General features: G+C 33.3%; 1 protein-coding gene across 1 annotated transcript in view; it reads left to right on the top strand.

The window, feature by feature from the left end:
• The window catches only part of LOC113496895 (protein windpipe), a 48,916-nt gene that overhangs the window by 30,229 nt on the left and 3,170 nt on the right, over positions 1 to 15,517 (top strand). The gene's annotated exons all lie outside the window — the stretch shown is intronic.

Here is a 15,517-nt window from a genome sequence, read left to right as displayed (position 1 = left end):
AACACGATATTTCAGTGAAACGATTGCTCAAGAGGAAAATGAACTTAGCGAGTAAACTTAAGACAATACTGAGAAGGTCAACTGCATCTGATGGTTATCAAATGTAAATATGTATGTATTATCCTTATTAGTTAATAGTTCAAACGATATTGAAATTTTTAATATTCCGAAAATATGTAATGAGAAATTTGCCTAAAACGTTAGATCGCAACAAGCTTTCGCTCTTCTTACAGCTGCTGAATTTTCCATAGGTCCTATTAAACAATAAAATTCTTAAAAATATTTTATGAGGTGTGGAATAATACTAACTCCGATGTTTCATTTTGCTTTTAATTTGAACCTTTGACATTAAAATTCAAGTCAAAGTCCGATTTATTGACGTTGTTGCGTTTTTTTACCTTTTTTAATTCACTATTATTAATGGCTTATCATTTTTTAAATGTTTATCTGAATTGTAGGAAATAAACGTCTTTATGTAAAAAAATCGTACGCTCTATGAATCAAGTTTTTTTTCTTTCGGTCATGATTTAAATATGGACGTATGTTAAATTTGATTTTATGCATAGCAATTTAATTGTTTAATTTTATTTTAAATCATATTTACTTGTTTATTTCTTTACCTTATCATTATCATTAGCAGCTTAAATCCTTATGCGTTAGTGAAGCACTTTACTCATATCTAATTCTTTGCTTAAAATTAAATTTAAACAATAAAATAAATTACAATAACAATACTAATATATGCATACCTAGCTTATATCTCATAACATAATATATTTCAATATCTATCTTTCAAACATGCTCAAATATACTCGTAGAGCATTTCCTAATCAATTCGTCATGAATACTGGCGACCGCTATGCTTTCCTAGGCGTCCCCTAGTCTCAGCTGATTAAATCTTGGCGGGCTGCCAGACCTAACCTACAAATAATGAGCTGCCGGCTCTCGATATATCTAACGTAATCAGTTTAGTACGCTGGCCTAGTGATAGTGACCCAATGGCCTACCGCCACTTATTAAGTGTTTTTGCAATTGTGGAAGTGTGATAGCGCGTTTCAGTGTAGAGCGGTATCTCTTTCTTACTATGACGTTGTGCTCTCTGGTCAAAGATGACGTTCTCGTCTACTGGAAGTAAAATCTGTATTACAAATTTTACAACTGGCGAAATATTAACGGGCAATTTAAAATGGATTTCGCCGTCAACATTTTGTTGATGATTGTTTTTTGTTTTTAAACTTATGTTTTTTTAAACTTCTCCAGGTTTGTGTTCGGTATTTAAAAAATAAATAAATGATGTTCCGAATCTTGGAAATGAAAACCGAATTTTCAAGACACTTATTCAGTCAGTCAAGTACCTATTCAATTTTCTATTTGTCTTTCTAATGTTTTAGTTTTTCAATTATGTTACCAAGTGGGAACCGCAAATATTTTCGAGTGTAATTGATATAGCAGCTATATATTTATTTTAATGTACCTAGTATTTGCAGACAACGTGCAATTTGTCGACAAAAACCAAGGTTCTAAATTTAAAATTTGCGAACTCATTGTCTTACTAGTGCTGTACTACTACACAAATATTTTTAAAACATATCGACAATCTGAATACTTTAACGTCGCGCGTCGTGCCATTGATCACCTTTGACGCGTTTAAATTCGTCGTTATGATACAAAGTTTAAAAGTAAGACAAAAACCTTGTTATTGCCTTGAACTACGTATGGCTTATACGGCAAGTAGTTTTTTTTTAAGTTATTATTGAAATGATTCTGTTTGCTGTGGAGTTAGACATACTTATTAAGACAATGATATTATCTACGCAGCATATTATTAGATTAAACATTAACTGACCTTTTTTTCAACGTTAAACTGGCAGTTTTTATATGGCGTTCGTATTTTGTTTTTCAATGCAACCGTTAAATAATGGAATAAGTTTATCCCCATTCAGCTGTCATTAATTTTGAAATCAGAACAACATGGCGTCATAGACATCAATCAGTTGAAAAAGTTTTGCAATTTTAATATGAGTTTTGGTTTGTAAAGAAGTGTTTACGCGTATCCTGTGGACGCCATTCCAAAGTACCGTTTATCTGTATGAATAATACACTATTAGTCTTCAAACTGGACTATCATTCGTAGGTATATGGCTTTCGAAAAACAACATAAGACATGACACCAGTATAAGAATGCAGAGAAGAAGAATTAAACGCTTGGTTTAATTTACAAGTGGCGCGATGGCGGTCCAAGTTCGAATTATGTTTTTTTTCTGTAACGATACGAATGTTTTGACTTTTAAGAGGACGCGATAAAAATATTTCAGTCATTATGCATGTCTAAATACGACACAAATTGCTTGACTAATAATGACGGGACAAATATTAGTAAAAAATATGAAGTTTTATCTCAAACTGCTGTAGCATGTCAATAGAGTGACTTTGTATTATATTTCATATCTATTTTATTCATTGTTGATAGCATAAAACGTTGAATGGGACAAACGATCAGGGGGCCAATTCTGCTATTTACAACGGCCGATGAATGAATTAAATTTGGCTTAAAATGACAATTTTCGTATTGTGTTAAGCATTTTTCTACACAATAATTATAAATTCAGTACGGGGCGGTACACTGAAGGTCAATACAATTAACTTCCAATTATTTTATTGGCAAAAGCTTAAGAGAATAGGAATAATTTCAAATTTAATCCAATTGCCATTCGTTCATCGGCCATTGTAAAATAGTAGAATTGGGGCCCAGCTTTTATAACCACTTACAGCTAATGTTAATTGTCTTTAAATATATTATTATCTCCGTAATATTTAACGAAAAGAATACAAGGACTATAATTGAGACCTTGAATACCAATCTAATCTTAATTCGAGTACTAGAAGAATATTCAATTAGAAAAAGAATTATGTGATAAAGCGACCTCTTTTAGCAAAAACAAAAAGTGTAGTAAAATACTAGTGTCAATGTTTTGTTGTGGGTGTCTTTGTACATGTGACTTGAATGTTTGTTCCGTGACACAAGGATTAAGTTAAAATAATACGAAATAGTATAGTAGGATTCTGCAAAGGACGATATGGCTGTAAAGAGTTTTTATTGTAAGGTGACGTCCGATAAAAAAGTATGGAAGAAGAAGACATAAAATAATTGGGATAAGGGCAGGGGTATGACAATGAATACAGTAATGGGCGGCCTAGGCGCGGGCTGGTTCCATGTGGCCCAGAACTGAGAATCCTGAAGGATCTAAGCGAGGCCTTTGCCCATCAGAGGGAAACAATAGGCGAGTTAAAAAAAATGTATAAGTAGGTACCTATCATATGTATTGGAAATTATTTCGCAAAAATCTCGGCTGTCTTTTTCACTTTCTGTTTACCAGCTAAAGTGACATCAAATCTGGCTTGACATTACTCTTGTAATTCGCGGGTAAACACAAAGATGAGAGCGAATGTGAAACTGTTAGCTTGAAGAAGTGGCACTTGATTTTATTGCTTGCAAAAAACATGGTAAGATATTAGTTTTTGTTCCTGTTTGGAGTAACTTAGCTTAGAAGAAGGTCTCTATGAATGATTTAATGTTTGTATTGGAGTAAAAAATAGTTCTGCTCTTTCTCTTGGTTCCGAGTCTTCTAGAAAGCATTCTTATGTACTATGTGTCTATTGTACTCATAGTTTTTTTCAAGAAACAGTACAAAGTACCTACTCAAGACAAAGCCTAACGAGCATCACGATGTGTCATCGTGTTGTTGTTCCATAAAAATGTTTTAATAAAAACATTATTTTTTCTCCTCTTCTGTACTTTCTTTGTCATCAAGTAAAAACCAACTGGCAAGTTTTGAAATTCCCAAATATTTAACAAAAAAAAAATAGCTACAATAGCTCGTAGACTATTTGATAAATTAATTGCGAAGCTAATTTCCTTCGTCTGTACGTCTGCTGTCATTAGTGTATATTCCGTCGGGATTTTTTTATCACTGAGTTTATTCTCGTCATTGATGACACTCGTGCGTGATCGGTAATTTCCGGACGCATTTGATTTTAATAAATTTTATCCGACGAAGGTTACATGGTTTTTATATCCGATAAATTTATAGCTATAGAATATCCTGTTTTAATAGCTTAATTATGTTATTAATTTTTATTCTTAAAAAACGAATAGTAGATATATCATATTATAAACCAGATGGTGCAAAAATACTCGTTAACAATTTATTTCTGGGTCTCACAATCAATAAAAAAAAAAATACAATTTCGAACGCAGATTAAACTATTTAAACTGTTACAGCTGTGTCCCTTTATTTTTATTTTGTACAAACACTTTTTTGTTCTGGCCACTATCAGCACTTATTGACTTTCAAATGATTGGAAACTGTCCGACGTTACGTCATTCGCAGTAAGTAATGCAAAGAGGTTGAAACAAGATGATTCTGTAGAGGTCATTGTCTCTGGGCTATTAATAGTATCTTTAGTAATTACTGGATCGACCTTAATTTATTGCTAAGTAATGAGTAAGGAAAATTACACAAGGAAAAATATTCTGTGACCTAATTTACTTTAATTAGAGTAACAAAGAAATTGCTAAGGTCATTGATAAAACTGTACCTAATTTTAATTAGTTACCAACGGAATAATCAAGGGGGAGTATTTGCTGTCAAAACTACATTTGAAACTATAGTGAAGTAAAGACTATGATAATTATACTTTTGCCGTTTAAAAATGGCGGTGTGGTATTTAATTGTATTGTCAAATTGCTTTTGGAAGTAAAAGGGTGTTTAAAGCGAGGTTTTTTGTTCTTTTCAACATTTAAGTACACAACTATCGCTGATACCACTAGTAAAAGAAAAATACGTAGAAAAAATTATCAAATAAAATATAGCTAACAAAAAACCATTACTTAAGTTAATTACTAATTAGATAATGACACTTTGATTAAACCAAATCCGTTACTTCACACTAAGAACAACAAGTTATTAACCTTAGCCGAACAGTAACGATCACAAACATGTATTGTTACATAATTAACAGCGATAAGTCTAATCTTTCCTTAATTACTAACCAATAATTAGGTAAATAGGTTATCCCCGTATCATAACCTCAAAGGATGACCTTTGTCGTTGTGGGAGCGAGATACCGCTATACGATTAACATCTCGTCGTCTCGCTTGCACGACGATACCTGTACTACTTCAAGCGCTCGTGGTAGGGATTCCACGTGGTCACAATTAGCTTTTAAAGTTAATTTTCTGTATCGCACTTGGCATATATCCAGTTTGTATTGTCTCCCTCACCTTGTAACGCAAATAAAATAAGACTTTTCTCTCAAATGCAGTGAAAACTTCGGGCGGATTGTTTGGTTTTAAACTTTTTTTTAATTTTGTTCTTTTTTTATGCCGGTTATTAAGTTTAAAAAAGTTTGGTTGCTGTTGTGTTGTGTATAAAGTTATTCCAGTGTTGTGTGTAGAAAGTGAATAAGACTGGTTTATCTACGAATACTGATGGTATGTTATACTGCAATTTCTAATTGTAAGATATCTTTAGAAATGTTGTATGTGATTTGCGTTTAAGACTAGAAACCGATTTTTTATACCGCTTTGCATTTAGATATGTAATAAAATTCCCTTCTGTTTACGTTCACAGAGTTTTTTCATATTCATAATATAAAAAAAAAGAAAAGTTTATTTTTTCATTCAATATTCAGAATAATGAATACTAATTAATTAATGTTATGCTGAACATGATTCTATTTTTTTCTTAGTTTGATTTTCTTCGTAATTAATGCTAACTTTCCTTGTTAATTATTTGTGTGATTGCATATAATATGTAGGTGGTTTGCTCTGTGTAATAAGAGGCGGTGAAGCGTTAATGACCCGGCCACGAACTACCAGTTTGCTTAACACTTGCGTGACTTACATAGTTTAAAATTAATATATTGTGTTCATTTGACATAATCATTTCGCGTAAGACGTTATTTGTTCAGTTCCTATCTTGATTTTCATTTTAAATGTTGAATTTCTAATATAAACTAAGTTCTCTAACGTTTAACTTTTTTTTAATGATTGAGGTACTGACAATGCGACCTATTAAAAATTCAATTAATTATTCAAGAGCAAGTATATTCATAAAACAATGATTTGATTTGCTACTTGCAAACTCACATCTAAAATTACGTTTTACACGAACACTTGAGTATTTTGTATATTTTTAAAGCCAATATAAATCTCGTAGAGAATTCAGTAAGTGCGCAGTGCGTGGGCTTTTCGTCTGCAATGACACTCTGAACATCGGTCTACTGACACGAAACAGGAATTCAGGGTCAAAATATATAAACGCACGTTATTAACAAAAATATTGAAATTGACAGCCGCTAGTTAACGTCACTTTAACAAAAAAAAACGTCGTATACGTCATACGTCATTGCCATGTTGACATATTTTTTGTTTGAACTACGTTCTTAAGTTTAAGTTTTTTTTAGAGTGTGTTTATAAGCGGCAAGTTTAAAATTGGAACGTTAATTTTTTCTTTTTTTAAATTGAATTATTCTCTTAAAATCTTATTGAAGACAAGTAAGACAATAAGACAAGTAATTATTGTCGTGTGCAACATAAAAATTTTAATTTTTGATAGTTTTATGCCATGCGACGAGTACCTACCAGTACGTTGTAGATACATCAATTTTATTTAAAAAAATATGCTGTACATATCTATAAGTGATTATTGGTATAACAATAAATAATTTTATTAATGCGATGAGATGTAAAAGTACAGATAAAAAATAACTTTCATACACCTACACGAGCTAGCGATGATATCAGTTCACTATACGTGTAAACAATACGATTATACATAATTCATGTAACACTTACGAATATAAATTAACTGGTTTAAGCAAATTAAGTAACTTACGTAATGATTTAATTAAATATTACTACTAACCCATTTATTTTTGAATGGTTTGATAGTTTATGTATTCGAATTATTTACAGACAACAAAGTACACAGAATAAAAACGATAAAAATTTTATCTAGCGGAAACTTGATTTTAACTCAATTAAAGTTATTTAATAATACGTAGCTACTATCAATAACATAATAAATCATTGATATAGATACAAAATGTATTAAAAATAATTCTTAAAATTAAACAACTAATTAACAATGTATATCCAGTATTTATTTTCAATAAATTCGAATTTAAAATCACCTATATTCTAATATGATGAATTCCTATTTCAAATTCATATTTTGGCATTCCACGAATAGTTGATAATGACATGTCATGTCGGTCAGGCCAATCGGCTCAACCCGCGCAATTTCGTATTTTACAACGCAATGCGCATGCGCACCGCGGACACATAAACCCGTCGCTATTAACGAATGAAAGTGGAAGGCGAATGTGTATTTTATTACTTCAAAGAAATATCACATTATTAAACTCCACAAAGGTTATTATAAATTTCAATTGACACGTAAGATATTGAATTCACTGGGAACTGTTAAGCGTAAACTATTGTTTTAATAGATCCTAGTATGGGAAGTGTTGACAACACTCAGTAGATCTTTAAATAGTCGTTTTTTTTTACCTAAAATTGTCGTTAATCCAATCAAACTTCGTCCATTACAAAACAATTCTGGAACTTTCGTGATAGTCTTTTGTTTTTTAAAGCAGAGTGTTGTGCGTCAACTTGACATAAACAAAAATTAGCTGTTTCCAAAGACAATCCCTAAACGCGACACGACCTCACCGGCTCATATTCTCAAAGTATTTATGTGACGTCATTACTCAGTAGACATACAATAAATCGATGATGTTTTCACACAGGTGAATACTTCATTTCATTCCGTTTCACAGAACACATAAAACAGCATTGTTTCAAAGACAGATTATTTACAAACTTTGTGATCAATGAAAAAGTCAATACGCGACTGAAAAAATGTACCTTCGCCGCCTATTGTGATACATGCTCGTATTGCGAAAACATGCTGTGGCCTACATAACGAACGAACCTTTAACATGGACCTATTGTCAAGTTTTGCAATTATTTCATACCAATATTTTGTAGACTGCATTTTGCGAGCATATCGAACTGTCACAACTGTCAAAACGAATAAACTTATCGATACTCGATTTTCTTCCGTGTACCTAACTACACTAATTTAAATTTCGAATAAACCCAATTTAAAGAATTTAAACATCAACACCACATTCGCGCCTAATTTAAGAATTCATTTGTTTTTTTTAACAGTTAAAAGAACGAAGGAGGTCGAATACTGATTTGTACATGTCTGTTTGGCGGGAATAGCGTTCATCTAAAATCTATTTCCTCGATTCTTGCGTACGTAAGTATATAATACGTAATGATAGGGAAATCGCGGTACGGTACAGTTGGTACATTTATCTTAGAATTTATTGGCTGTCCGGCCCACGCAGCGTAATGGATTGAGTTGTAGCCGTGGCTAACGTAAATACATCTTTAGGTTCAAGTGCATAAAAACTAAATATTTATATCTAGGCGAAGGTTTTTGCCAACGTATCTAGATGTAGCTTTAATATAAGTGTTATTTCGTATGAAAATATTACTGTATATTTTTGATGCTTGACCTACTTGTCAATGGGCTTATATAATTTATAATTCGCGTGCAATTATTTTGATAAGTTGCGTCATAAAATTTAAGGAGTCATTTTTGGATCACTTTTTTTGAAAATACATTTCATACAAACTTAAGGAATTGTACTATTTGTAATTTATACTATTGTCAAGTTTATTGTGTTTCGTTAAAGTCAACAAGGAAACCACATTAAAAACTTTTCCGTAAACTTTTATCTTGCACGGCCAATTGGTTCCTACACGGTCAACTACAATAAAGTTCAAATACAATTTAATTAATTAAAATAATTATATTTAAACCTCAAAGCCATGATACAATTTTCAGTAGACTTATAAAAGGTGCGTTTAAACGGGCAAGTAGAATTGCTTCATGCCTTGCTTCTAAATTGAAAATTCCCGACAAAATGGCCCATAAACCACAGAGTATTAAAAACTTCCAGATTGGTTTATTAATTGCTTCAAATTGCTCCATTATTATTGCCGGCAATTATTGCTTAAAAGTCGTTTAAACGTTCTACAAATATTCGTTAATTAGGTTACGAGCAGTACCAACTCATAGGGCTCATACGGTGTTTAATGCAGGACAGGAAATACTATACTAGCCTCTCTTTCACACAACAACAGTGCTTACTTTCTTAACTCGGCTTAGACCAGTAGAATCCAGTTCTGTTTCAATGCAATGACGAAAAAGTTCTGACTCAAAAGGCGCACACTAGCGCCAATACGGATGACGATTTAACTAATTTATATTTGTGCGAAAAAAATTAAAATACATATCCATTATTGTACATTAAACTACAAGACTGACGCTGAAAAAGAAATTTTCGTCTCGATAAACAGCTAACGACGCTGATAAAATTGCATCGATACTCGATCTTGGTCTGATCCAATTTAAGGACCGAATCGTAAACCTGAAACTGATTAAAAAACAGAACATAATCACTTCCAGAAGTAATCACGCTTCAGCAGCTGTTTCTGCATAGATACGATTGAGCATATCGTATAATTTGTATTACATAGTACCTACATAGCATGCAAGATCCAGTTCTCCCATATTTGCAATCGAGTGGGCAGTGTCGGGTTCACTCCCCGGGTAATGCTCGATGTATCGTATGCTATGCTATGCCATGCCATAAAAGACCTCTTTGATACTAATTAATCGAGTTAGAACTGTTAATTATACTTGCTTGATGTGTTTACTGTAAGTATTAGACTGTAAATAAGTGAGTGCAGACTGTAGTGCAGTGACTCGTTTGAGTTAACTAGTTCACTTCCATATCTATCCGATGTTTTAAAGATAAATGCAGGGTCTTTAGAAACTAAATAGAATCCATTACCTAAAGAGTAAAAACAGCAGCTCAGCTGTGCCTGCTTCTCTGTCAGAACCGATTTCTTCTTTCTTTAGCCTATTTGGTCTCATTCTTCAGTGTCGCACCTTACCAGCTTATCTTTAACCTTTTGACGTACGAGTAAAAAAATATTTTTCTTAAAGGTCACGTACCTAAAACTCCCATTCACTAAGAAACAAATTCTAGGAATTTCACCTTGATTTTAGTGAGAACTGACTTGAGCCTTGGGGTTTCCCAAAGACGTCTGATGTCTGTCCAGCGATTGTCAATGATGTAATCAGGTGAATCATAAAATATTGATCGGAACATTATACCTAACTGGTTTTATTGTTATTTTACAATAAGTGTTTGTAACTTGATTTCGGATAATAATGAAATACCCATAAAATACTGGCCTTAAATACTAATAACGTGCCTTAGTTAATACCGGAATAAGTACCAAGAATATTAGTTTTAGTAAATTATCCAATAAATTTAATTACACCTTACATCCGTTATACGCTGCAAGAACAGTGATTTCCTTTTGAACTCCCGACGCAAAAAGAGACTTGTTACAAGTTTGACAGGTCTATCTGTCTATGGCATCATGGCGAAAAAGTGTCTTACACATGTTTGATCAAAATCAGGACATAATCAAGAGAGTTATTGGATTCATTTGATGGGAAAATTGGCGGTGGGCTATTGCCGTACAAAACTTGCCAATGCGTAAGCAAGACAGCGCATTACCCTGTTCCTAGCTCCACCTTCCTCGCACAAACAGCTTCACATCTGTCTCAGTAGTAATAGTCCCTGTCTTTACTTGACATGACGAGAAATATTCTGTTTATACTTAAATAACAAATGGTTGAAACTCCCATGATTTATTAGTTGAAAGACGTGTAACAATTACTTACGCTCTAATCTTATCTGCAGTCGCAAAACTTTCTTAAACGAAGATATTTTCACTCGTTATCTCACTGTATCAATGTTTAATACTGGTTTTAAATGTGTGTTGTAATTTGCAATGCTTTATTTACATAGTACTTAGTAATGAAAATATACTTAAGGAATAGATTGCGACTTGTAATGTACATTAATACACTGCAGTTGATTTTGAGAATGTGGTTAATGCACATAATACACTGTAACAAAGTTTTGTCACAAAATGATTTAGTTTTAGGAATGAACGATTCTCTATCATTTTATTTTTACTTAGGACTGTTTTTTTAAGTCTATTTGAAAGAAAGATTACTGAAAATTAAAAATTACTGACAAAAGAAAATCTTCACAGCTTGTCTCTCAGCACTTAAATAAAAAAAAACTTTTTTTCAAACATCGGTTTCCACTGGAATTTAATCCTTGTCGAGGCGGTAAATATTACCAATCACAGTGGTAAATAACAAAAATCCCGAACTTTACCAATCAAAGCCCATTACTCGTATTGTTTTATTTTTAACCGGTAACTTACCGGTCTTGCAGCAACTCAATCAATCACGTTCTCTATTGAAACGGCAGTACAACCACAAACAATAAACGAAAGGAATTTCTCATTTCCTTCAAGTGAAACTTTTTGAACTTAAAACCTGAAATTGTTATTGCGCTTTACCGGTAACGGAAATGCGTTTAGACTGAAAGGTTTTATTGAAAATTTAGTGCAAGTATTTAAAGTGTGATGAGGATAGAAGAAAATAATTGGTCAAAGCGTTGGTCAAAGGACTATCTTACTAAAACCTAGAGGAGCTCGTGGCTAAGCTATGCGGCACAAGTTAAGCTACTCTTGACATGGTCGGTCCTTAGACCATCAATGTCATAACAAACTCCTCCTTTACTAGGAAAACGATGATGATACTTAACTAAAACCTACATAGTGTTTTACTTCTAAATAGCGTCAATACAGGTAGGCCTAGATCCCGCACAATAGGTTCAATAGTTCGCTAAATAAACCGACGAATCGTACACAAGTAGGGCAGGACAACAATACTGCAGTAGGTACATGCTTACATTACTGTCACAAGGCTGACTGACTGCATATGCATGAAATTGCACATAAACGCATGTAAAGAGGCCGTTACATAAATCAGACTTGCTTTATGTCTGCTTATAAGAAGTAAATATGACTATTTTCAGGATTCCAATGTTGAATATCACATTATAAACAGGGTCGCATATAAAGTAACGGCTCGATAAGGTATAGGTCACAATCACCTTCCTACAGAATGATTGATAGTGGATGAGTCTTTAAGAAAATGTCTTCAGTCGTCCACGTCACCCAAATTTGGCAGAAATCTTGATATCGGTGGCTTTATTTAACTTCGCTTCGGTTTCGGACATCAAAATGTCACCAGAATACTGTTACATCATGTAAAATCTCTCACAGCCTTTTTTGTACGCTTATCATGTTTTTTAATGCTGGCAATACCTTCCGGATTTGTATGGAATTCTCCGGAAGGTCTTGCCAACATTAAAAAACATGATAGCGGAGGTTTAAGTGCATTCACTACCAATTCCGGAGGCATAAACACATTTAAATATTTTAAACTTTTAAGTTCCAACAGATATAAGTCAAGGACTAATTAGCATTGCCGGAAATGCGACAGCATTGTATTCAAAAATATTTTTTCTGAGAACAAAATACAAGTTTCACTAAATAATGTTAAGCAGATAACAGAAAACGAAGGCCCATTATACAGGCAGTTATCACTAAAGCAAAAAGACTTATAAATCTGAAAATGCATTTGTCAAGGCAAGAATAATAAAAAATAATTTACAAGACGTTTATAAATTGGCAACACTTAAATGGCTATATCGGAAGAGGTTTTAAGTTGATTCACACTTTGTCGTGTCATTTTGACAGTTGAATGCCTGTTGCATAAAACATTTAAGGTCATAACTTCTTTACAGTAGTTTTGTTACGAGAACGTGTCGGTTCACTGAATGCTCTTTTAAATAATTCTTGACTTTTATTTAACATGCAGATGTTTAACGGTTTACATAATTTTCGTTTGGTTGACTGAGCTCAATCATTTAAAACATAAGGACAAAATGATCTGTTATTCGAAGGCGTCTACAGTTTTTGAGAAAGTCTTTTTTGTTGAATGGTTTTGCTGAAATCTATTTGTTTAAATCCCAAAAGAAGCCGCGTGTTGTTCGTAGATTATATCATTTGTATCGGTAATACAAATTTATTAAAAAGATCGGATATATCACTAAATAAAATAGCTGGCAGTAAAGAGTAACGAGTGTTGTAAATTAGAATTGTACGCGGAAGATATTAGAAACTGTGCAACGAACAAAAACCAATCAATAAATTGTGCAACTTTTGATGATAACCTGTGTAGGATATTCGGCTGATCAGACTTACTTCCGTATTACTTACACGTACTTATGTTTTTGCACAGCTAATAAACTGAAAACATCTCGTAATTTTTTGCATCATACATGGGTTTGTGTCTATAGACTGTCTTTTTAATGTACCGCGTTCGTATCACACGACCAATCGGTGTGGGACAATTGAGTGATGTACCATGTCGTTATGTAATCGCGAAATTGCTATATAATATCTCTGCAATCACACCCCTGTATCTGTTGATAGACGTGTGACATTTTAGACCCACGGTCGCCCGGTACGAGTAACACTGCACAAACCTTGTGCTCGTGAGTCAGAGGTTTCCTCATCGACAACCCTTTCATTAACTCTATATTTTATTTATCACTTACAAACTTGTTAATGAATGACTCATTTGTTTTTGTTGTTAAATTATTAATGTGGGTAAAGGTCTTTCAGTGGTTTCGTGATATGTGCAATGATCAATATTATAATCTACATTTAAGTACTGTTTTTTTTCTTGGGATCTGTCCTCGGAACCTTATTCTATTTAAAATTTGAAATGGAATAGAGTATTTTTAAAACTATTATTTTATAGTGGTTTAAATAGATGATTCACCTAAATAGTCCATATAATGCTTAGATATTGTTAATTGCTAGTCATTTCTGTGCCTTGAGCATTGTAATCAACTGTTGTTACAAGCATTCACTAAATATCTCATTTGATTATCAACTTATAATTATTTCGCATTCTTGTTTGGTATTTAGCAAAGTCATAATATTTATTTGTCATTTATGAAATAACTGTAGCTACTCATATTGTATTAACGTACTTTGTTCTTACCTTAGCGTAAAAATAATAATTCAGAATATACACGTAATTATACTCAACTCATTAGAGGTCAATGTTTTTGACAATGGAAAAGTCTATGGAGGTACCTACTATTCGAGGCTTTTACCGTTGGTTATCTTAATGAGACAAAATGGTGGTTTAAGGTAGTCCTAATTGCTTTCCAAAAAATATCGAGGTAGCTTCTTCACTGCCCTTTGTTTTGTTAAAGACTCACTCATACATATTTTTTATTTTAGTTGTGTGCCATCTGAAATTCATAGGACGTTTTAAACTGCACAAACACCCACTAAAATAAATCTAAATCTGCATGCAACCTTGAAACAAAATCAAAATATATTGGCATAAATCTATTCTAAAAATATTCTCTGGGTATTGCGCAATATTCGTTGGGGTCCAAACAATACGCCCTCGTTTGTCCAACTCCTGAGTTCCGTCGTTGGCATCACATTCGCACAAATGGTTAACTGCCGGCTTCCTGCCTGGATAACATTGAACCACTTCTTGAAGCGGCCAAGTGCACCGAGGATGTTATTACGCCGACTAAAATAGAACGAATTTAAAATTACGCATACATTAACACTCCCCCAGGTGTTCTGGTGTGTTATTTTGATTAGAAAATCGTTTCCTTGTGAGCTGTCAATTCGAATGTTCTTATTTCTTTGATACTAGGTTTTCCTCGAAATTTTGGCTTAAGGTCATAAGATTGTGCTATGATGGCACTGCACAGTTGTAAAACAATTATCGTTGTTACGTGCTAGATCAAAGATCCTTAAGGTAAAGATTTTCCTTCTACAACTACTTTATGAAACTAAAATGCGGCGAAGCACATTGTTAATCTCGGTAAACATAGAATAATTTCAAGTCTAGAAACTCGGACAGTAATAAATGTAAGTCAAAGCAAGTGGGGCCTGCGCTGTAGCAGTAAAGTTCTACAAGAGTTATAGTTTGAGAGACGTTTAAAACGATGTCTAGATACCGTTATCAATGAAAGGAAGCGCGTAGATTCAAATTGCTGGCTAACTGCAGTTGCAATAATTGGAGAGGTGGAGTCTGTAATAGACCTCGGGGGACCGTTTGGCCGTATGTTATTCTGTCCTATATTTAGATGGCAGTTCCCGAGCAGGGATGTTGTGATTTATATAATAGCGCGGGATGACCAACCGACGTCCTATCTGCGAGTTAAACTAACGATACGTGGTTTTGTGTAACTCAGCCATGTTTGCACTGAATCAATAAATATTTATGTAACGCATATAGACTGCATTGCGTTTGTGGCTGATATTCGATACGATAACACGGCTAATAGATTAGCGCTTAAAACATATGGACGGTATTTACCGCACGTCACTTAGCGTCATGGCCGTTAGTAAGATCGATGATGAATGTGATTAAATATTATGTCGCTGTAG

Source organism: Trichoplusia ni, chromosome 8 (assembly GCF_003590095.1).
Source record: "Trichoplusia ni isolate ovarian cell line Hi5 chromosome 8, tn1, whole genome shotgun sequence".
In the NCBI taxonomy this organism is placed as follows: domain Eukaryota; kingdom Metazoa; phylum Arthropoda; class Insecta; order Lepidoptera; family Noctuidae; genus Trichoplusia; species Trichoplusia ni.
Note: the sequence above shows the minus strand (reverse complement) of the source record. Positions and strands in the feature narration are given on the sequence as shown.